The sequence below is a fragment of the Triticum dicoccoides genome, chromosome 6A (assembly GCF_002162155.2).
Source record: "Triticum dicoccoides isolate Atlit2015 ecotype Zavitan chromosome 6A, WEW_v2.0, whole genome shotgun sequence".
Lineage (NCBI taxonomy): Eukaryota > Viridiplantae > Streptophyta > Magnoliopsida > Poales > Poaceae > Triticum > Triticum dicoccoides.
The window spans coordinates 173539196-173563203 of record NC_041390.1 but is presented as its reverse complement, the minus strand read 5'-3'; positions in this window follow the sequence as shown (position 1 = coordinate 173563203).

The following is a 24008-nucleotide window of genomic DNA, read 5'->3' as shown; positions in this document are numbered from 1 at the left end:
ACGGCGACGCCGAGGATAACCCTCATCAAAACCCATCTGGGGAGGAAAACAGTCCGGACGAAGATACACACATCATCCCGGAAACGCACTTGGAGCAAGAGAACCTCCGCATAAGGCTTATTGCCACAGCGAGGAGTCTGAAGAAGCAGAAGCAAGGGCTTAAGGCCGCACAAAACACACTCAACAGCAGGTGGAACAATGTGCTCGACAGCGAAGCAAAGTATGGTGGAAGTTACCACACAAAGAGCTATCCAAAGCGCAAGTTGTTACCTGAATTCGACGATGAGGCCCTAGAGCCCACACAGCCAAATAATGAAACGGCCAACCGGCCGGATCCACCACCTTGTGACCGCGATAGAGCGGCTCACAAAGTCGCACATTAGTCATCACACGATCTACGTGAGGACTTGCACCAAAAATCCAGTACGACCAGATCCATTTATGGATCTAGGAAGCGCGTTCTGGCACAAAATCAAAACCAAATATTACAACCATCCAAACTCCATGGTACGTCCAAGTACAGGGGTGCCGCACACCCCCTATGTTTTACCGATGAGGTGCTGGACCGCGAATTCCCAGAAGGATTCAAACCAGTGAACATAGAAGCGTACGACGGGACCACAGACCCTGGGGTCTGGATTGAGGACTTTATCCTCCATATCCATATGGCTCGAGGAGACGATCTCCATGCCATTAAATACTTGCCCCTCAAGCTTAAAGGACCAGCTCGACACTGGCTGAAAAGCCTCCCCGGAAACTCAATTGGAAGTTGGGAGGAGCTCGAGGATGCTTTTCGGGCTAATTTTCAAGGGACCGACATCCGACCTCCGAAGGCAGACGATTTAAGTCATATAATTCAACAGTCCGGAGAGTCCGCCCGAAAGCTTTGGAACATGTTTCTCACCAAAAAGAACCAAATCATCGACTGTCAGGACGCCGAAGCCTTAGCAGCTTTCAAACACAGCGTCCGAGATGAATGGCTCGCCAGACGCCTCGGCCAAGAAAAACCGAGAACAATGGCAGCTCTAATAAGTCTCATGACCCGCTTTTGCGCGGGCGAAGACAGCTGGTTAGCCCGCAGTAGAACCAGCTACCCAAGCACATCCGAAGTCAGGGATGGCAATGGAAAACCACGACGCAATAAAAGCAAGCGTCGAAATAAAGAAGATAGCCCAGATAGTACAGCGGTAAACGCCGAATTCGGGGGCTCTCGACCAGGTCAGCGGAAAAAACCTTTCAAAGGCAGCAGAGATGGACCGTCTGGCCTAAACAAGATTCTTCACAAACTATGTCAGATTCATGGCACCCTCGATAAACCTGCAAATCACACCCACAAAGAATGCTGGGTCTTCAAGCAGGCTAGTAAGCGAAATGCCGAACACAAGGGGGGGAGACACCAAGCGAAGACGAGGACGAGCCTCGCCAGCAAAGCATTGGAGGACAGAAAAAATTCCCACCAGAGGTTAAAACAGTCAACATGATCCATGTGACGAAAAGGAGAAGCAAACATGCACTCCGAGACACACGCGCCATAAGCCCATCACCCCTAGGTTCAACCCCTCGTTGGCCTGCCCGATCACTTTTGATCGCAGGGATCACGCGACAAGCATTCGGCATGAAGGATTGGATGCCTTGGTGTTAGACCAAATAATAAAGGGATACCATCTCACACGAGTCCTCATTGACGGCGCCAGTGGTCTAAATCTGATATATCAGGACATAGTCCGCAAAATGGGGTTAGACCCGACAAAAATAAGCCACCGTACTACTACCTTCAAGGGAGTAATACCAGGCCTAGAGGCCCGCTGCACGGGCTCTCTATTACTAGAGGTTGTATTCGGTTCTTCCGACAACTTCCTAAGCGAAAGGTTAACTTTCTACATCACTCCATTTCGAAGTGACTATCAGGCACTACTCGGAAGAGCGGCTTTCGCTTGTTTTAATGCAATACCGCATTACGCTTCTCTCAAGCTTAAGATGCCCAGTCCACGTGGCACCATCACAGTTAGCGGAAATATTGAGATTTCTCTACGCGCGGAAGAATGTGCGGCGGCTTTAGCCACCGAGCACTAGACGGCCTCACCAACCAGAAAATATGACAGGTCGTCAAGACCACGGACATGGTTAGACGAGTTCGGTGCACTACTACATATACATGAGACTGGTTTGATGATCAAGCCCTCCTAGACGGTACTAGGGGCTTCCCGCGTGTAATCAGGGCTAGTCTAGCTCAACTTTACTTATCTTAAATTTTAATGGTTTATTCACAATAACCAATTTTCTGGCACAACAACTTTCACCTAAGTTCTTCTCTTTTACAGATGACAATCGTGCTACACCCGTCTAGGACATGGCACAAGGGAGACACAGGGGCAGACGTGCAGCAGGGACCCACTCAAAGGTTTATTTCTAGATTAAGACCCTGCGTCAACCTTTTTTACTGTCTCTTGTTGCTCACATCCTCCGGATACTCAATACAACCGAGAAGGATGCCGACGTATTGGCATGTGGCCACGTCAGGATATTGCACGTACCTGGACACCCGGGGTTTATTATTAAGGGCATTGTTTAGCCCGACATATGTTATAAAGACCGAATACCTTAGGGAGTGTTCGGCGTCGCGAGTTTGGCCTTATATGCATCAGCTCTGAATCATGTCTTTGGTCAAATGTTGGGTTTGCCCAGCTCCCATGTTTTGGTACCTTACGTTCCGCTATATCGGCTAAGGTACCACTGGGAGAACTACTGCGATTGTGCCCTGGTTCATCCGGATGAGCACCTCAGTAGAGAAAGCCGAAAACTAACTGTCATGATATAGCGTGAGACTGGTCAACCACTCGATAACCCAGCGGAATCTTCGGGATTCCTCCGCATTAACGAAGGGTCGTTTCCCAGTCATGTACGTATGTGCCCCGTATTCGTACGAGCGCAGAAGTACCAGGGGCTATATAGTAGCCCCACCATCAAATTCCTATGGCTAAGTGAAAGTGTTAAAGCAATATAGTCTGATTGCCTCGTTCGCTGCGCTACCACCTCCTTAATGGACCAAGACATTGGATCAAGTGTGAATACGCGTTTTTTGTGAACACCCTGCATTATATGCATGGGGGCGGAAGCCAACGACTGCAAACTTTCAGGTTATATACATATATACATAAACGGCCGCACATGAGGCATCATAATACTTTCAGGCAAAAGTATAAACACAGCCTTCATAACTCAATAAAAACATTGTTTTTACAATGGGAGTACATGTCACTAGAACACAATATTCTTCGAGCACTGAGCCTCTATCGAACGAGCGCCTTCAAGAACTTCTTCAAAGTAGTGCTCGGCAGCCACTCGGCCCATGGCCGAACCCTGTGTTGCAACAGTGGTGGCCTCCATCTCTGCCTAGTATGTCTTGACACGGGCAAAGGCCATCTGCGCACCCTCTATGCACGCCGACCTCTTCATAGCATCAATGTGCGGCACAGCACCAAGGAATTTGTGCACCAAACTAAAGTAACTATTCGGTCTTGGCCCTCCCGGCCACAGATGATCCACAACGGACCTCATGGCGAGTCCTGACAACCTATGGAGCTCGGCCCACTCGGCCATTTGCTCATTCAGCAGCAGCGGATGCACTGGAGCATGGAACTGTCTCCTTGATCCTTGAAGTACTCGGCCGCATCAGCAGCACTTGCCGCCAAATCCACGTAGGCGTCCGCAGAACTCCATAGTTGATCAAGAGGATCATACTTTGGATCTCTGAAGTTAGTCCGCAACAAGAAGGGCTTCCCAGCCACGATATCCATAGCTTGATGCAGCTCCTCCTTCATTGCTCTGATTTTAGAGCGGGCTTCATTGGCTGCTACCATGGCCTTCTCTAGGTCTGTCACCCTCGCTCAACTTTCTTCTTCAAGAAGCTGGTAACGGTTAGCGGCATCTCTCAACTCAATGGCCATCTTGGCTATCCTTTCCTTTCTTTGGCGATGCGCGGACTGTTCGGCCCGTAGCTCTTCAACCACCCTTAGAGAGGCAGCATCGCTATTCCTTGCTTGTTCCTTGTCCCGGGCAAGCTCTGTCCGAAGGGTCTCCACGGTGGCAGCTCCATCTGCAGTCATAACATATTAAAGATATTGGCATCCTGCTCCTCTTACTATGCGTTGATCACCGGAGAAATCACTTACCCTGTGCCTCGTCGAGCCGCTTGTTGACAAGCACGATGTCGGCATCTGCCGCATCAAGTTGCCGCTTTAGCTCGGCAAACCCATCAGTCCGGCTAGCCACCGGAGCTTCAGCCACCTGCACATAAAGGCGGTCTGGTTATTACCTGGGACTATGATCCTCTATTTGTTGCCGTTTTCGATGACAACTAGAGTCTCAGGGGCTACTATCTACATAGGGCACACCTAACGTGTGCGGTACTGTCAAAAACATACACTATGTCACGTACCTCAAAGCCTTTCGGCAGACTCATAAAAGCTTCATGCAATTCGCTTTCAGCGGATGAAATCCTTTCAACTACCATACTCATTAACGTACGATGCGCTTTTGAGATGGCTGCTTGCTCCAGAAGATCCTTCAGTGCGTCCGACCGCACACTATATGGTTCTGGACTCTTTATGTTGCTCTCTTTAGGAGCCGAATACTGAGGACTCCGGGTGGCCAAGGGATTACCCCCTGGCCTTGGCGGATCAGGAGAAACCCTCCACGACGACTCTTTAGGGTCGCCCGCTTCATGAGGCGGGGTGGCAGGGGGAGGTGTTTCGCTCTCCATCATCTCCGGAAGAAGATCCCCCGAACACAAAACTCTATCGAGAAGAGCTACGATCCAAAGTACAAGATATAAGCTTCGGTTATTGTTTTTAGAAGTAAGGTAGGATATTTTCACTACTAAGTACTTTTTAACTACTTACAGCTCGGTAGTGGGCTGATTCCCTTGCGGACACTGTGGGGCAAGGGTACCCCCCCCGGGGCAGGACCCTCTGGCGAAGATTTCTTCCCTCGTTTGGAAACCTCTGTTTCCGGATCTTCAGAGGTGGTCCTCTTCCTTCCCCGGGGAAAGGGAATGTCAGATTCTTCTACCTATTTGTCCTCCTTCACGGAGGCACTCGTTCCCCCGGTTGGGGCGAGTAGTGAGTGAGGCTCGCTTCCGGCCTCTTTATTCCCCCCTTTATCTTCCTTCGAGGGCACTTGATAAGGCGCTGGCTCCAGCATTCTATCTAGTAGTGGATTGGCCAAGCCCTCGGGAAGGGGGGTCGGACACCTGATCATTTTCACCTTGGTTATCCAGTCCTGGTCAAAGAGAGATTTCTCAGAATGATGTTATGATGAATAAGAGAAACAGTGTGTTCGGCCATCGGATTACTTACTTGGGTATCCAGGCGATTACAGCTCAGACTCGCATCCTCGGTGGTCTCCGGACACTTTATTTGTGATCCGAAGAACAACTTGTACATCTCCTCGAGCGTCATGCCGAGGAAGTGCTGAATGATTCGCGGTCCCTCCGGGTTGAACTCCCACAAATGGAGAGGTCTACGTTTGCAAGGCGAGACCTGGCGAACTAGCCTGACCTGCATCACCGTGACTAGGTTAACGTCTCTCTCAATGAGATATCGGATGCGACTCTGCAATACCGGCACATCCTTTACTGGACCCCAGTTTAGCCCCTCGCTGATCCATGACGTCAGTTGTGGTGGGGGGGCGAGCGAAAGGCAGGGATGGCTGCCCACTTGGCACTTCGGGGAGCTGTGATATAAAACCACTCCCGCTCCCACAAACTGGATACCTCTGGGAAGGAACCCTCTGGCCATGGAGCATTAGTGCTTTTGCTTATTACGGCACCTCCGCACTCTACGTGCCGCCCCTCGATCATCTTCGGCTTCAAATTGAAGTTCTTGAGCCACAGGCCGAAGTGAGGGGTAGTGTGGAGGAAGGCCTCACATACGATGATGAACGACGAGATGTGAAGGACGGAATCCGGGGCCAGATCGTGGAAATCCAGCCCATAATAGAATATGAGTCCCCTAACAAAGGGATCCAGAGTGAGGCCTAGTCCTCGGAGGAAGTGAGAGACAAACACAACACTATCGTTGGGTTTGGGAGTGGGGATGTGTCAGGACCCCGATTCTAAGTCACACCGATCTAGCCTGTAACACCTCATATCACTTTGCGGCCTCATGCACGGTATTCCCACGGGTGTCCCCTTACCATGGCCCGGGACCATTTGCATATTTTGGCTCACGTATATGATAGTGTCGCTAGCATCCATATGACAGAGAACCCGGACCGACGTGACTAGTCATGTACCCAAAGTGGCACTAACTTACGGGGACAGGCATACATGAATCAACATCGAGCATGTCGGTCAGCAGCGTGCGAATCCGAACTGTAGCACTGGGCTAACAGGACTCCGGGAACCCAGGCTATAGCAGGCTAGGCAGGACTCCGGATGTCACCGTGTGACATTTCCCCGAAGGGACAGACACAGGAACAAAGTGAATCACATGCCAGCCAGTCTAAGTGTTCCAGAGCAGTAGTGCTTGGCTAGCAGGACTCCGGTGAACCGGGCTGTAGTGGACTACTCTGTCTCATGGAAGCACAAGACTACATTTCCCCATAAGAGAGGCTACCAAGGATAAACAACTAGGTTGTCGGATCGCACACATACCAAGCATTTCAATCATACACACAATATGCTCAATATGTGCAATACAACATGGCATCACAACAAGACTCTACGACTCAGAATATTTATTCATTAGGCCCCAAAGAGCGAGATATTAAAAACATGGGTCTCATGACCCAACATTCAAAGCATACAAGCAACAAGCACATGCGGAAGCTTAACATGTCTGTGTACAGACATCTACAAATGAAAAAGGCTGAGAAGCCTGACTATCTACCAGATCCTGCCAAGGGCACAAGATCGTAGCTGAGGTAACAAGCTAAATGTCGAAGTCCACATGGAACTACTAGCGAGACTGAAGTCTCTCTGCAAAAACATAAAATAAGCAAATGTGAGTACAAATGTACCCAGCAAGACTTACATCAGAACTAACTACATATGCATCGGTATCAACAAAGGGGTGGTGGAGTTTGACTGCAGCAAGCCAGCTTTGATTCGGTGGCTATCCTGAACTACTACTGCAAGTAACTCTTTGAGGTGGCGCACACGAGTCCACATATTCACCATATCAATACTCCACTATGGATCCGCTCCCGTCTCCCTGCGAGAACGCCATCCATACAACTCACACTTATCTTGCGCATTTTAGAGTATCCACTTTCACTTGTCTATGAACTATGCAAGGGGTCCAAGCTTCCATATCCGAGGAATCCGGCTATTAGAATAGATAATGATAACCCTGCAGCGGTGTACTTCTTCACACACGCTCTCGCCACTTACCACCATGTACACGTTGTGTATCTCGGCAACCTTCAAGCAGAAGCCTGGCGAGGGAGTCGGCCACGACCTGTCTAACTAACAAGTCTCTAGTCCAGGTTTATCGCCTATTCGGGTTCCATCCGCAAGGATATCCAGCCGGGGTGTCGCTCACGGCCCCAAACGATGTGTACAGGGTTCCCAAGCCCACCATCCGGGTGCCACTTGGTACACCGGGCCACTGTGCCTAGTCTGTCCCAAGCCCACCTATACCGGGTGCCACTTGGTAGACTACTAACACTACCTACAAACACCAGAAACTAGTTGCAACTCCTGGACAGGGACAGGTTGATTAATAAGTCGAGAGGGACACTTAAGCATTCCAATGTGTGGTAGTAGCTGTTCATGGATCAAAACACAGAACTCAGTTCCTAAGGACGGCTGCAATGAGACAACCCACCATGTACTCCTACATGGCCTCTCACCGCTACCTTTACCAAATCGTGTTCACACACTTAGCTCTCAATAGTAGGACATGTTCACCACATTCCAATTCATCCCCGATGAATCAGACTTGACTCAACTCTAAGCAGTAGCAAGCATGAAAAACAAACATGAATGAGTAGGCACATCAGGTCTCAATGAATTCCTACTCATGCTAGTGGGTTTCATCTATTTACTGTGGCAATGACAGGTCATGCAGAGGAAAGGGGTTCAGCTATCGCAGCATGTAACAGTTGAAACGTTGTTGTCCTAATGCAGTAAAAGAGAGCAGGAGCGAGAGAGTGGGATTGTATCAGAATGAACAAGGGGGTTTTGCTTGCCTGGCACTTCTGAAGATAGTAGAGCTCTTCATCGGTGTCATCAATCACATCGTCAAAACCACGTCTACCGAGAGGGGACAAATACCGGCCAGGAAAAGACACAATCAATGCAATGAACAATATGATGCATGATCTAGACATGGCAAAATGAGTGTGTTGGCCTAATGCAACTATAACCAGGGTGGTTCGAGTCATTTTGAACCAAAGGTTCAAATTCAAAATCAAACTATGAATTTAAATAGTGCCTTATCATGTTTTGCACTAAACAGCAAGGTTAAGTTGCTTAAACATGCATGAAACTAGTACAGATGGATAGATTGGATTTTTCTGATCGTTTTTCATATATAAATCTTTGTATTTGGAGTTACAGATTAATTTCTATGATTTTTACAAGTTTTAAATATTTTCTGGAATTTCTAATTATTTAGAATTAAACTAATTCCATAAAATGAATTACTGCGTCAGCACTACATCAGCATGACGTAAGCGAGTCAACGGGGTAGCCTAGGTCAAACTGACCAGTGGGTCCCGCGTGTCAGTGATTCATGGTTAAAAAGTTAGTTTTAGCACTAACTAAAATTAGTGGGGTGCTGGTCCCACATGTCAGCGGCTGTGGGGGTTAGTTAACACCTAATCTAAACCAGCCACGTCAGCTAAACGGCGATTAGCCGCCAGTGCTAATCAGGACGCGGCGGCGCTCCTCGTCCAGCCATCTCCGGCGACGAGAGCTCGTGCGGCTGGGCTCTACGGAAGCAGCGCGTCGAGGCGCGTCGGGTGGTGCAAGTGGCGCATCGCGGGGCTACCTAAATCAACGACGGCGACCACAAGTGCAGCGGCCGGAGCTACGGGCGTGCTCGGTTTGGCGCTACTGGGCGTCTCTGGGTGGGATGGTGGTGTCAGCGGGTTGCTAGGGACGTGCTGAGCATGGTAGCGTGCTCGGGCACGACGCGCCTGAGCTCTAGCCACAGCGGCGACACGGCCGGCGGCGATGGGTTCTCGGGTTCGACAGAAACAATGGCTATGCGGTGAAATCGAGCACGGGGAGAGAGAGGGACGGCATAGGAGCTCACAGCGAAGTCGTAGAAGGTCCCAGCGGCCTCGCGGAAGGCCTGACGACGGCGTACGGCGGTGACGATTTCCGGTATCCGAAGGTTGAAGACGACATGAAGGACGATGCTGCAGTGCACCCCGGGTCGGTTGACTCGGCGTAGAGGACGATAGAGATCAGGCGGAGGTCTCGGACAAGGTGGGAAGGCAAAGGGGAGGCGGAGGCTGCGGCTGCGGCGACGGCGGTTCTCGGTCTCGCTTGGGGCCGAGAGACAGAGGAGGGGAGGAGGTCCAGGGAGAGAGGGGAAGTGAGAGGGGATCCAGGGGGATCGTGTGGCGACGTCCAGGACGTCGGGGACGCAGACAGGCAGGTAGGAGGTGGCGCGCGCGCGTGGCGAGCACGCGCTCAGCGTCCTCCTGGCAGGAGCTTGAGGACGGTGGCACTGGTGGGCTGGGCCAACAGTGCCAGGCCAGGGTAGCTGGACTGCCAGGTGGGCTCGATTGGGCTGCTCAGAAGCTGGGCTGACTACAGTAGCAGGCCGCCACATACGTTTCTCCTTTCTCTATTTTATTTCCTGTTTTCTATTTTTCTGCAACTTTGTGGCTTTTCGAAAAATGCTTAGGCACTTTCAAAAATCACCAAACTGCCGATGCCCACTGTTTAGCATATAACCAACATGGAACATTTCAGTTTAGGATTATTTGGACATCTAAAATATTCTATAGCATTTAAATGCCCAAATGCAAATAGAGTATGATTTAATTCAGTGACCCTATGATGTCCTAGAAATATGTGCACCATTTTTGTCAGAGGTTTAAGACCAAGGCAAAGATGATGAACATTTAGAAGGGCATTTCAGGTTCATTGAAAAAGATTTTAGTAAATCCTAGTTGGATTAATGGGGTGCTAGGGGTTCTGTCATCCCCATTTCAATTTTATGAGTAAAGTAGACATGATGCAACACCATATGTTAGCACTAGGCATTACCAGAACTAGGGATGTGACAGGATGACCTGCCCTCGGGCAGGCAGCCTGTGTGAAATTTCGGCGGTCAGATATCTGGCCTCTCTCAGCTTCTTGATGTCCTCCTCTGCGACAGAGGAAGGCATCCACCGACCATGCAGGTTGGATCTGGACATGGTTGAAGGTCTTATGTGCCTGACCTGATCCTAGGGTGTTGGAACTCGAGGCGGGCGAAGGATTCAATTGAGCGCGAGAGGAAAAATGGACAGGTCCTGGCCTCTTTATAAAGAGGGTGAATGTCAAGCGTCCTCCTCGCGGCCGTTTTGGACTCGCCTAATATCGAGGAGTCATACCAACAGGCACGAGTGGGTTACCCGCGTCCGTATTGATGAGAATCCCGTAATAAGGGGGACATGATCTCTGCTTCGACAAGACGTGTCAAGAAAACCACCTCGCGATATGTGCGGTGCTGGTTGAGAAAACGGTTCGAATAATGACCGGGCCATGACGTAATGTCGTGCTGTCAAAACACGTCAGCAGATTAGATTTGTGGAAATATTATTCTCTCTGCGGTAGTATGTGGAACTTGTTTTGTAGAGTCGGACACTATTCTAGTGTTCAAAATCTTCTATGGAGTATTCGGAGGAGGAACCCGCCTTGCAATGCCGAAGACAATACTGTGCGCCGGACTCATCGTCATTGAAGCCTGGTTCAGGGGCAACTAAGGGAGTCCTGGATTAGGGGGTCTCCGGACAGCCGGACTGTATCCTTCGGCCAGACTGTTGGGCTATGAAGATACAAGATTGAAGACTTCGTCCCGTGTCTGGATAGGACTCTCCTTGGCGTGGAAGGCAAGCTAGGCAATACGGATATGTAGATCTCCTCCTTTGTAACCGAAACTGTGTAACCCTAGCCCCCATCCGGTGTCTATATAAACCGGAGGGTTTAGTCCGTAGGACAACATACAATCATACCATAGGCTAGCTTCTAGGGTTTAGCCTCTACGATCTCATGGTAGATCAACTCTTGTAATACTCATATCATCAAGAACAATCAAGCAGGATGTAGGGTATTACCTCCATCAAGATGGCCTGAACCTAGGTAAACATCGTGTGCCCAGCCTCCTATTACCATCCGCCTTAGACGCACAGTTCGGGACCCCCTACCCGAGATCCGCTGGTTTTGACACTGACAACCACCAATCATGGCTGAGGGAGTCCTAGATTAGGGGGTCTCCGGACAGCCGGACTATATCCTTTGGCTGGACTGTTGGACTACGAAGATAAAAGATTGAAGACTTCGTCTCGTGTCCGGATGGGACTCTACTTGGCGTGGAAGGCAAGCTAGGCAATACGGATATGTATATCTCCTCCCTTGTAACCGACCTTGTGTAACCCTAGCCCCTCCGGTGTCTATATAAACCGGAGGGTTTTAGTCCGTAGGACAACATACAATCATACCATAGGCTAGCTTCTAGGGTTTAGCCTCTCTGATCTCGTGGTAGATCAACTCTTGTAATACTCATATCATCAAGAACAATCAAGCAGGACGTAGGGTATTACCTCCATCAAGAGGGCCCGAACCTGGGTAAACATCATGTCCCCTTCCTCCTGTTACCATCCGCCTTAGACGCACAGTTCGGGACCCCCTACCCGAGATCCGCTGGTTTTGACACCGACATTGGTGCTTTCATTGAGAGTTCCACTGTGCCGCCATCACAAGGTGGGATGGCTCGTCTCGTTGTCAAGGACAACATCACTTTTGGGGGAGCCCTGGCTGTAGGCCAAACTCTCCGACTAGGCGGCTTTGTCATGACCGCCCGCTCGGCCGTTGCGCCAACGATGACTTCTCGGGTCATAGAAAATAGCCTCCACATCGGCTCAAAATTCGCCGAGCAGATGGACCCAATGGAGCTCTCCTCTTTGAACGAGCTCTTGGATCGCATCGCCACTCTGGGAGTCGCTACGGACTTGGATCGAATCAGGCTTAAACCCGACTAAAGGGTGATTAACTCTCCGCCGGTCACCCATCAAATAGCGGTGGCGGAGGAGCAACGTGCCGGTTCTCCCTCTATCCTGAGGACGAACTATGTCTGGATTCCTAAGCTCTCCGAGCCGGATACCCGCTCACGGGAGGACATCGCCCTAACCTTGAACCTAGAATCAGGTCGCATACCGAACCTGCGGAGCAACATCCCGGAGCCTGAACTTCCAAGATGAGAAACTCCCCTGCCCCGGGATCTCAGATTGGGTCAAGGTCTAGACTTAAATCCACCCACCCACCCAGATAAAAACGATCTTTCCCCATTAGGCAAGCGCCCCAAGAGACAGTACATCACTATTGGGCCAGATTCCTCCTTGTAATGAACAAGGTCAAGGACTGTCGCGAGGAAGACGCACTTTCGTTCTTTTGCAACAATTGCACGGACAAGGGAATCCTTAACGCCATAAGTCGCCGTGACATAGCACACTTCGCTAACTTGGCGGCCATAGTACGGAAATATTGTGCGATGGAAGGCGCCTGGAAAACCCAAACACAATTTTGGGACAATCCGACTCTGACAAAATCCCCGTCCGAACTAAAAGGGTGCACTCTCATAGGCCGGCCGACTCAATTACAAAGAAGCAACAGCACACTACAAGGCGTGGAACCGTATTGGAGGGATGGCTTAACGGGCCCTGCAAAATTCATAGTACGGCAGACACCATACCAACACATAGCCTTAGAGCATGTTGGGTACTCCGGCAGGTGGCCAAGAGCGGTGAGGATCTCCTCATCCAAAACATCCCAGAACACGCTCCCACAGATAACAATACAGTATTAACAGTCTTCGAGATCTTCGCCTCAAATAATAGTTGTAAGCGAGCACTCTGCAGCCTTGCCGAAGTCTGCCACGTAGCAGCAATAAATCCATGGAGTGACACAGCCATTACTTTCAACGCCCATGACGAACCTAAATTCCAAACAGCCCGAGCACCAGCCACTCTGGTCCTCAGCCCAATTGTGGATGGCTTTCGGCTCACTAACGTGCTCATGGACGGCGGCAGCGGATTAAACCTCATTTATGAGGAAACTCTTCAAAAATGGAAGTAGATAGCAACCGTATTGAGAAAAGCACTACGACCTTCCGAGGAATCATCCCTAGTTGGGAGGCACGTTGCGCTGGGAAAATCACACTAGATGTGATATTCGGCACTCCGGAGAATTACAGGTCCGAAGAAATCACATTCCAAGTGGCCCCGTTCAGTAGCGGATACCACGCCCTTCTAGGGCGGGAGGCATTCACGATTTTTCAAGCCATACCCCATTATGGGTACATGAATCTCAAAATGCCCAAACCCAATGGAATCACCACTCTAGCTAGTGATCCGGAGATAGCACTCTGCGCCGAGAACAAAACAGCTGCACTGGCCCTCGAGGCATTATCCGAAGCCCTTGCGGCGGGGGAGTTAACCGCGCTGCGCTCCACAGTGGATAAGGACGACGTGATACTAGACAAAAGATCCAAGTCCACCTCCTTTAAACCAGCGGATGAAATAGTCAAATTCCAAGTTCATCCAATGGACCCCACAAAAACAGCGTCCATTGGGGCACAGTTAAACCCCGCCGTAGACACCACACTATGGGAGTTCCTGCGCGAGAATTGGGACATATTCACCTGGCATCCTTCAGACATGCCAGGAATCCCACGCAGGCTGGCCGAGCATAGCCTTAACATTCTAAAAGGATTCAGGCCAGTCAAGCAGACTCTTCGGCGTTTCTCCGAACCTAAGCGACGAGCTATGGAAGAGGAGCTAGCCAAATTACTGGAGGCCGGATTCATTAGAGAAATAAAGCATCTGGACTGGCTAGCAAACCTGGTGATGGTGCCAAAGAAGGAAAAATATGGAGCCTATGCGTCGACTTCAAGGACCTTAATAAGGCTTGCCCAAAGGATCCCTTGCATCGATCAAATTATCGATGCTACCACAGGACAGGACTCATTGTGCTTCCTCGATGCATACTCCGGTTACCACCAAATAAAGATGGCAGAGTCCGACCAAGCCGTAACATCATTTATCACTCCATACGGCCCCTTCTGTTTCAACACAATGCCCTTCGACTCAAAAACGCCGGCGCAACGTATCAACGCATGATTCAGACATGCCTGGAAAAGCAGATCGGCAAAACAGTGGAGGCATACGTCAATGATGTGGTCGTTAAAACCAGACACGTCGACTCCTTAATAGACGACTTGAGGCTAACGTTCAACAATCTCCAAACATACGACATTAAGCTCAATCCGAAAAAAATGCGTTTTCGGCATACCCGCCGGAAAGCTCCTGGGCTTTATCGTCTCCAGCAGAGGAATTGAAGAAAATCCGGTCAAAATCCGGGCTCTATCATAGTTGGCCATCCCAACTGACCTCAAGCAAATCCAGAAGTTAACCGGATGTGTGGCGGCTTTAAGCCGCTTTATCTCCCGACTAGGAGAAAAGGCACTCCCCCTTTATCGCCCTCTTTGGCGCACTGAACACTTCGAGTGGACGGACGCAGCCACGGCCGGACAAGAAGAAATAAAAGCCATCCTGGCCACCAACCCAATCTTGGCCGCGCCAACTGTTGGCGAACCAATGCTATTATATATAGCGGCAACTCACCAAGTTGTAAGCGCAGTGCTCGTCGTCGAACGAGAGATGGACGGACATAAATTCCCACTTCAAAAGCCAGTATATTATGTATCCACCGTCCTCACTCCATGCAAATCATGGTACCCACATTATCAAAAGATAGCATACGTGGTATTCATGGCATCCCAGAAAATATGACACTACTTTCAGGAGTGTTCAATTACGGTGGCCTCCGAAGTACCACTCAACGACATAATAAACAATCGCAATGCCACAGGCCGGATTGCCAAATGGGCTATCGAGCTCCTCCTGTTCGACATAACATATAAACCACGGAGAGCCATTAAGTCGCAAGTACTGGCTGATTTTGTAGCCGAATGGACAGAAGCCGAACTCCCTAAAGAGTATGGCGCATACTCCAATTGGATCATGCACTTCGATGGCTCTAAAATGATGGCTGGTCTGGGGGCTGGCGTCATCCTGACGTCCTCCACCAGAGATACAGTGCAATACGTACTCCAAATACTATATACAGACTCCAATAACGCAGCCGAATACGAGGCCCTAATACACAATCTCCGGATGGCAGTCTCCATGGGCATATAACGCCTGGAGGTGCGTGGGGACTCGAACCTCGCAATATCCCAAATAAATGGAGACTTCGATGCCAAGGATCCTAAAATGGCGGCATATCGCAACGCCGTCCTCAAAATGTCAGCTCGGTTCGAGGGGCTTGAATTCCACCATGTGGCTCGGGAAAACAACTAGGCGGTAGACATCCTCGCATGTATCGGCGCTAAATGTGACCCTGTCCCACCGAACATCTTCCTGCAAAAATTGTTTAAACCATCCATGGTATGGGAAGGGGACACCGGCAACAATAGTCCGGACCCGGCCACAACCCCAGATATGGGACACTCTGACACAATCGGAGGCTCTGCAATGGAAATAACAGAATGAGGGGTAATAATGGTCGTCATCGCCCCATGGACAGAACCATTCCTGGCCTACCTAACCAGGCAGGAACTACCCGAGGACCAAAATGAGGCACGCTACATAGTGCGGCGATCTAAAGCCTACAAGGTCCGCGAGGGAGAACTTTATAAGAAAAGCACTACCGGAGTCCTTTAAACGTGTATCTTCGAAGAGGAAGGGCGGAAGCTTTTGGCAGAAATCCATGCCGGACTCGGCGGCCATCACGCTGCAGCCCGGGCCCTTGTAAGCAAGGCCTTCCGTACAGGTTTCTATTGGCCGACGGCCCGGGCAGATGCGCAGCATCTGGTCCAACATTGTGTCGGTTGCCAGCTATTTGCAAACTAAAGCCATATGCCGCTCACCACTCTCCAAACAATCCCCATTACTTGGCCCTTTGAGGTCTGGGGGCTTGATATGGTCGGACCCCTTAAAGGGGGAGCCCATAAGAAAAAAAATACTTACTGGTCATGGTGGATAAATTCACCAAATGGATAGAAGCCAAACCTGTCAAAACGGCTGAATCTGGACCAGTGATAGACTTCATATCGGGGGTCGTACACCATTATGGCGTCCCTCACAGCATCGTCACTGACAACGGCACGAACTTTACAGCCGACGAGGTGAAACTTTGGTGCAGCAACATGGGCATCAAGCTCGATTATGCTTCTGTCTATCACCCGCAAACTAACGGTCAAGTCGAGCGAGCGAATGGTCTTATCATGAGCGGCGTTAAACCCATATTAGTGCAGTCCTTAAAGGAGTCAAACATGCACTGGGTAGAGGTGCTCGACTCCGTACTATGGGGGCTACGGACCACGCCGAATCGCACTACCGGATACACATCGTTCTTCATGGTGTACGACACAGAGGATGTTCTGCCTTGCGACATAATTCATGACTCACCTTGAGTGCGCATGTATGAAGAAAAAGAGGCCAAGCTCGATCGGCAGGACAGTTTGGACGCCTTGGAGGAGGAGCGCAATGTGGCAAAGGCCCGTTCCACATTCTATCAGCAACAGGCTCGAAGTTATCAAAGTAGAGAAGTACGGGCCAAAACCTATAACGCCGGCGAACTAGTTCTACGCCTGTCGGAGAAAAAAAAGAACAAGCTCAAGCCCAAATGGGAGGGTCCCTTCATTATTTACCAGGTTCTGACCGGTGGAGCATACCGTCTGCGGGATGCATCGGATAATCGACTGGAGCCAAACCCATGGAATGCAGCAAGACTCCGAAGATTCTACGCCTAGCGCCGGACTCTATGTTCGTCTCCTCACCTCCGTCAATTTTTTGCATATCTATCTTTTCTCTCTTTCTCCCTTTTTACTCTCTTCAAGGCCCTTCAAGGCTATACTTGTGTCCTGGTTACACAATCTTGACGCGCTAACCGCGCTCATTATACCTGGGGGCTTCTTATACAGAAGCTTAATCTAACTATTTTCCTGGGCTTTATGTCCCATACATGTGTTATTCTTCCGCACGTACCTTTTTTCGCCATTATATGCATCAATATGACTTACGTTTTGGCCAAGCTGGGTTGCCTGGCTCTTGTATTTATGCCCTACATTCCCGTTAATTCGGCTAGGTCACAAGGGGAGCACCTCTGCGATTGTTACTGCCGGGTCAGCCGGATGTGTACCTTAGACTGGGAGAAGCCGAAAGCTAGCGTTCTTAAGGGAATATTCGGTCGGTGAATAAAAGATGACTTTTATCTAATTCGAAACATGCCCCCAGATGTTTATATCATGCATCTCTTTTCGCGGTTCGGACATGCACATTAGGGCATGCGTACCCAGGGAAAAGAACCCTTAACAGAACTATTCTCCCTGGAAGATGTTTCTTACTACTCATGCAATATAACATAACTAGTTGGGTACTTGTCTGTTCAAGGACTTATTACTCCTACGCCTGGTGTCCATGCATGCCCTGGTTTTTACATAACCGAGCGGGTATTCGGATACACTCCGGACTGTCGGGTCCAGAGGTTGAAGCAAAAAGGTCCGCCATGACAAATGATTTACAATCCGGCTAGGGACATTACATATGTCACTTGAATTACACAGTCGCTAAGACTGATTCAATTCTTCTTCTATACCATCGAACAAGTTGTCTAGCCTACAATCCTTTTGGGAATACTTTGCGGCTAATTCTACTTGATCATACACTAAACTGACGGGGATCTCTTTCCCATCGGGCCCCACAGGTCCGATCTCGGCCATGTGGTTTGGGTCCGCTTTGGTATATCGTGTCTTCACCATAGCCCAGGCTTCCCTTGCACCTTGTCGGCAGGCTGATATCTTCCATAATTGGAAGCGCCACCGCGCTCCCTTGAGCTTCTCTATAAGCTCCCCCATGCCTCCTGGCGGGGATGCGGATGGCCACAAGGCTTGGGAAGTACCCTGCATCACCTGCCGAACTTGCTCGTGCAGTTGCGAGAGCTCTGGTAGAAGATCACCTGAAGACCCGGGCATCTCCTCCGCGGGATGACCCATCAACATACCTATAGACATAACTCTATTAGCCGGCCTCTTCGCCGAACTCCTTTAAAAGTTCGTTAAAGCACTTACTAAAAATGCCGCACTGAAGCCGCTTATTCTCCTTCACGGAGTCCGCAAGCTGGTCTCGGACATCTTTCAGTTCCACGCCCAGCCGGATATTGGCGTCTTGGAGATCATTTTTCTCCTGCCTGACTCGCGTCAGCATGCGCTCGCCAGCATTTCGCTGTTGATCATCACATGTCGCATCCGCCTCCACGGCTTCTGGATTCACTCTAGGGCCACCTGCAACATCTATTGTTAGGTTGGCATACATGCCGCATACTACCTGGTACCCGTATTCTTTGCAATAGATACAAGTGTTACCAGGGGGACCCTTCTCGGACTCCTTCAACGCGGCAACAGTGGCCCCTAGCTGGGCCTTGCACTCATCCAGCTCTTGAGACAATTGGTAATTCTTCTCTATAAGAACCTGCACAAATAATGATCCTTAAATCAGTTTTGTCAACTGTTTCAAGTCTCAGGGGCTATTGATACATATAATCGTCAGATTTGCTTACCCATATATCCCTTACATACCGGTCCGTGGCTCTGGCTAGACCATTTTGAGCAGCACGGATCTACGCGTCTCCGGAATTGAAAGCATCAAATGCCTCTGGTGAGAGACAAGCATCACAAAGTACGGCCCGACGACGCCTGTGATTCATGGCGCTCTCCACTTTGGAATTTGCAGTGGATAGTCTGTCCACATCCTCTATAGGAGGATCATCCGGCGTCTTCCCTGCGTTGGATTCTGCCTCCATGTCTGGCCCTGGAGCCCGACTGGTCGAGGCGTGATTGGCAGCCTCTCCGGATATAGTCTGGTGAGCGTTTTTCTTCTAAGAAACACGGACGTCATATATTTGAAGTAAGACGACAACCACGGAGTGAGGTTTTGCGTTATACCTCTGTGCACCATCTCCGTCCTGACCGCCTTCCTTTTTGGCCTACCCGGCTTCGGTGCCTCTTATTGGCGAGTTGCTGCGGGTTCGGCACGGCGTCCCGAATGCCTTCCTTGTAAAACACCATATGTGTACGGTAGGTGAAGTGCATAAAAGGGGATCCTTTTGGGGAGTTGGGACTTTTGGTTTTTATTACGTGCGACAAAGGGAGTAGTCTGGGATAGTCAGCCGTTATGGCCACCATGGTGTCATCACAGCTCAATTGGTAGAATTGCCTGTGTATCAGCTCCACGAATATGTCCGGATCCTCTTCGAGTCTGGGATTGAGGGCCCGGCCACGGGTCCTCTGGTTGTGGAGGTGGGTTGTTGACCTCCCTTACAGCCTTTCGCAGTTCCTGCCATGAAATGGCAAGGTGAGTATCTACGACAAAGAATGCGGGAAGGATGGGAGTAAAGAGGTACAACTCACCCAGCTTGGAGGGTTGTACATGGAGAATCCATCTCGTGGCTTGATATGTTTGAACTCCTCTTCCTCTCCATTAAACAACTCAGACAGAATTTTTGCTAAAGCAGCAGTGGAGTGCGGTCCCTTACGCCCGCAATGGGTGGCATCATCTTCCCCGTTAAAACACCACAGGGGTTCCCTTGATATTGATGTGGCTGCACTCCCAGCATTATGCATATTGACATAACCTCGATTATTGTCAATCCTAATGGGGCCAGCACTTTAATCCGGTTCATCAGTTAAAGGACTTCTCCGTTGTCTTCCTCTTGGGGGCTCCGTGGATGCCAGCTTCGGCGTTTCTTCAGAGGAGCATTGTTGAACTCAGGAAGACCCCGCCGAACTGGGTCTGGAAGGGGGACGTCCTCCATATAAAACCACTCCGAAGGCCAGTCATCGGACGTCTTCTTCGGAGTACAGGACAGGTATCCAGTCTCGGCGATGCGCCATATTTTGGCTCCGCCCACCTAATAAAGTGACCCCTTCTATGTGCGGGGCACAAGGCAAAATAACATTTTCCACAGTTTGAAATGAGCCTCGCAGCCTAGAAATAGCTCAAAAAGGGCAACATAACCGGCGATGTGTAATATGGAAGCTGGGGTGAAATTATGCAGTTGGAGGCCGTAAAACTCTAGGAGCCCGCGGAGGGACGGATGAATTGGAAATCTGAGTCCCCTTAGTAAGTAAGGGACAAGGCATACCCGTTCCCCCTTAGAGGGACTGGGGAAGCTCTCCGCTTGCTCCCCACCATTATAGGTGGCGAGCTTGGCTCGGACGGGGACCATATATGCTGGAGGGAGAAATCCATGGGTCTGCAACTCTACTAATCAGCTGTGCAGGATGGAACACCTCTCCCAATCACTGAGCTTAGGGCTATGGGGTCGGGAGGAGGAGCTGCGGTGGCCGGCCATGATGGAATGGATTTTTCCGAGCGCGCTCCGATGGATTCTCGCCGTGGGAGGATGGTGTGGATTGGATCTAAGAATCCCCATCCCTTTAATAGACGATTTATTTACTTGCCTAGGGGGGCGAATGTAAAAACGCCCTGGCTCCTCGCGTTCGCTTGACGCGTGGAAGATGGCCCTTATTGGGTGCAGAAGCCAAGAGGTCCAACATTTATGGGAGCCGGACACTACTTAGCAGATATTTAGGATTTGGGGAAGAACCCGCCTTGCAATGCTGAAGAGAATACTGCGTGCCGGACTCATCGTCATTGAAGCCCAGTTCAGGGGCTACTGAGGGAGTCCTGGATTAGGGGGTCTACGGATAGCCGGACTATATCCTTTGGCCGGACTGTTGGACTATGAAGATACAAGATTGAAGACTCCGTCTCATGTCCGGATGGGACTCTACTTGGCATGGAAGGCAAGCTAGGCAATACAGATATGTATATCTCCTCCCTTGTAACCGACCTTGTGTAACCCTAGCCCCCTCCGGTGTCTATATAAACCGGAGGGGTTTAGTCCGTAGGATGACATACAATCATACCATAGGCTAGCTTCTAGGGTTTAGCCTCTCTGATCTCATGGCAGATCAACTCTTGTAATACTCATATCATCAAGAACAATCAAGCAGGACGTAGGGTATTACCTCCATCAAGAGGGCCCGAACCTAGGTAAACATTGTGTCCCCTGCCTCCTATTACCGTCCACCTTAGACGCACAGTTCGGGACCCCCTACCCGAGATCCGCCGATTTTGACACCGACAATGGCGCCCAAGAAGAAATCTGGCACTTCGGCCCATCCATCCACCTCGAAGGCTCGACTGCCCGCGGCCTCTAACGCCGCGGGCGACACGGGGGCACGCAAGGACGTCGACGCTGCTGGGGGCGTGGTTGGAGCAGCTGGCACCATTACCACCTCCCCCGCGGCCGACACGGGGGCCGGAGCTACCGGAGGAGAACATCATCAGCAGCCTCTCGACGGTCAAGCTCTGCAAGGTGTGGGCGAGGGGGTCACTTCGTCCATGCCCCCTCCTCTGGCCAACGAGCATAGCTGCAGCAACAACGCTCGGTCTGGGGCGAGCCATTGCCCTCTTGTCGCCCCCACCACGGGAGCGGCCGTGGCACATGCGGCTTCTCCCGGACGAGCCAACCAGGCTATTGCGCTCAACGGAGCCGCTAATCTTTGAGCACCACTGTCGCACGACCACGCTGCCCTAGTGGTCGTCCCGCAGCAGCGTGGGCGCGGCACCGCCACCGCTGGCATCATCCAGAGCCAGGCGACGGTGCGGTTAATGTCATAGACATCCATGCCAAGCACAGCCACGGAAGCCATGGCACGAGCTTAGCTATTACTTAGGTTCCCGCCAGCAGCCGAGTAGATGGATGAGTGGTGTGCCACCATCCAATGCTTGCTCGGTTTCGCCGAAGCTGGGGGCTCGCGACGAGCTTGCCCACTGCAACCTCCCCAAGCACCAGCCACCGCCCACGCTGCTAGCCATACGAAGGGGGCTCTCCCCATGGTTCAGTCCGCACCACGGCAGCCGGCGAGGGCACAACAGAATCAAGACCCCGATGATGTCTCGATGGCCTCTTCTAACCCTCGAGCATGTCCAGGCCAATGTCGAACCCCGGAAGACAGGCAGCAGGGAGACGCGCATGTCGTCACCGAATGGCGCCGCAACGACGCCCGCCAGAACGACGGGTGCGACGTCCTCAACATCGACGAGCCTACGCTCGGTGTTGGCGGGTGCCTAACTTTCAAGGTCAGCTGCCCTGCATTTACATGTGAGTTGTGGGAAGTCTGTTGGCCGTCCATTCGCACATTCAAGCCAGAGATACCTGAGAAGTACGATGAGAGGCTGAACCCGGCAGAGTTCCTAAGCATCTACACCATAACTGTTCATGCTGCTGGGGGAAGATATGAGAAGGTGTTCGCCAACTACTTCCCTTTGGCCCTCAAGTCCAATGTAAGGTCTTGGCTGATGCACCTGCCGGAGAACTCCATTTCATCATGGGCAGACATGTGCCATGAGTTCATCGGTGCCTTCACCTGTGGCCACCAATAGCCCGGCAGACCCAGCGACCTGCAGCTTCTCCAGCAGAAGGAAGGAGAAACCGTCCATAAGTATTTGTAGAGATTCAGTAAAGTTCATAGAAATATTCCAAATATCCATCCGACAGCTGTTATAGCAGCTTTCCAGTCCAATGTGTGCAACCGCCGCATTCATTCCAAAATGAACATGCGGTTGCCCAAGACTGTGAAGGAGCTATACACACTGGTGGATAAGTGTAGTCGGATGGAGGAAGGAAGGATGTTGCCCGGAGAAGAAGATTGCATTAATGTTGATTCAGAGGATGAGGATGAATCAACCAGTCAGAGGAAGGTCAAGAAGCATAGTAAGAAGCCAAAAGATAAGGCAGTGATGAATGTAGAAGGTTCGAGCACACCTAGTACCGGCAAGGAGGCCCAGGCTGAGGCCCCCGGCAAGGAACCTGCCGCGTGCATTGCCTGCCGGGAAGCCGCTGTCATGGAAAAAGTTGGGAAAGGTGATGGGTCGTACTGCAAGATCCACCGGACCAAAGGTCATGACCTTCAGGAGTGTTATCAGGTTGAGCAGCTTGTCAGGAAACAGAGGGCAGAGTATGATAAGTGTGATAAGGAAAAAGGTCAGAATGCTACTAGCGGCAAGGGCCGAGGCCGTGAAGCAAATCGCCCCGGCAAACCCTTTCGGAACCAAGGAAAACCCACCAGGGGCCAAGAGAAGGAAACATGTGATGATACCAGTGATGAAGGGGATGAGGAGGAAACTAGTGAGCAGGAATTTCAAAAGGCCACTGACACCCTATGCATTGATGCGGGTGCATCTTTGCACTCCTCTCATCGCCAACTCAAGCGATGGGCACGAGAGGTCAATGATGTGGAACCAGCACTAGAGGCCCGGAAACTGCTCAAATGGTCCCGCACACCCATCATTTTTTATGAAGAGGATCACCCTGATCGCACCACTGCGGTGGGGTGTTTGACATTGTTGGTCTCCCCAACAATTCTCAACCTCATGGTCACAAATATACTAGTGGACGGCGGGGCCGGATTAAATCTTATTTCTCCAGTAGTAATCAGCAAGCTTCAGATAGGAGAAGAGGATCTAGAGGCCACCGGCACGTTTCAAGGAGTTAATCCCGGCAGGAGTCATCCTAAGGGGAAGATTACATTGCCGGTGACGTTTGGGGGAGAGATGAACTATCAGACTAAGAAGATTGTGTTTGATGTGGTTGATCTCCCCCTCCCGTGCAATGGGATTTTTGGACGACCAGCCCTGGCCAAGTTCATGGCAGCATC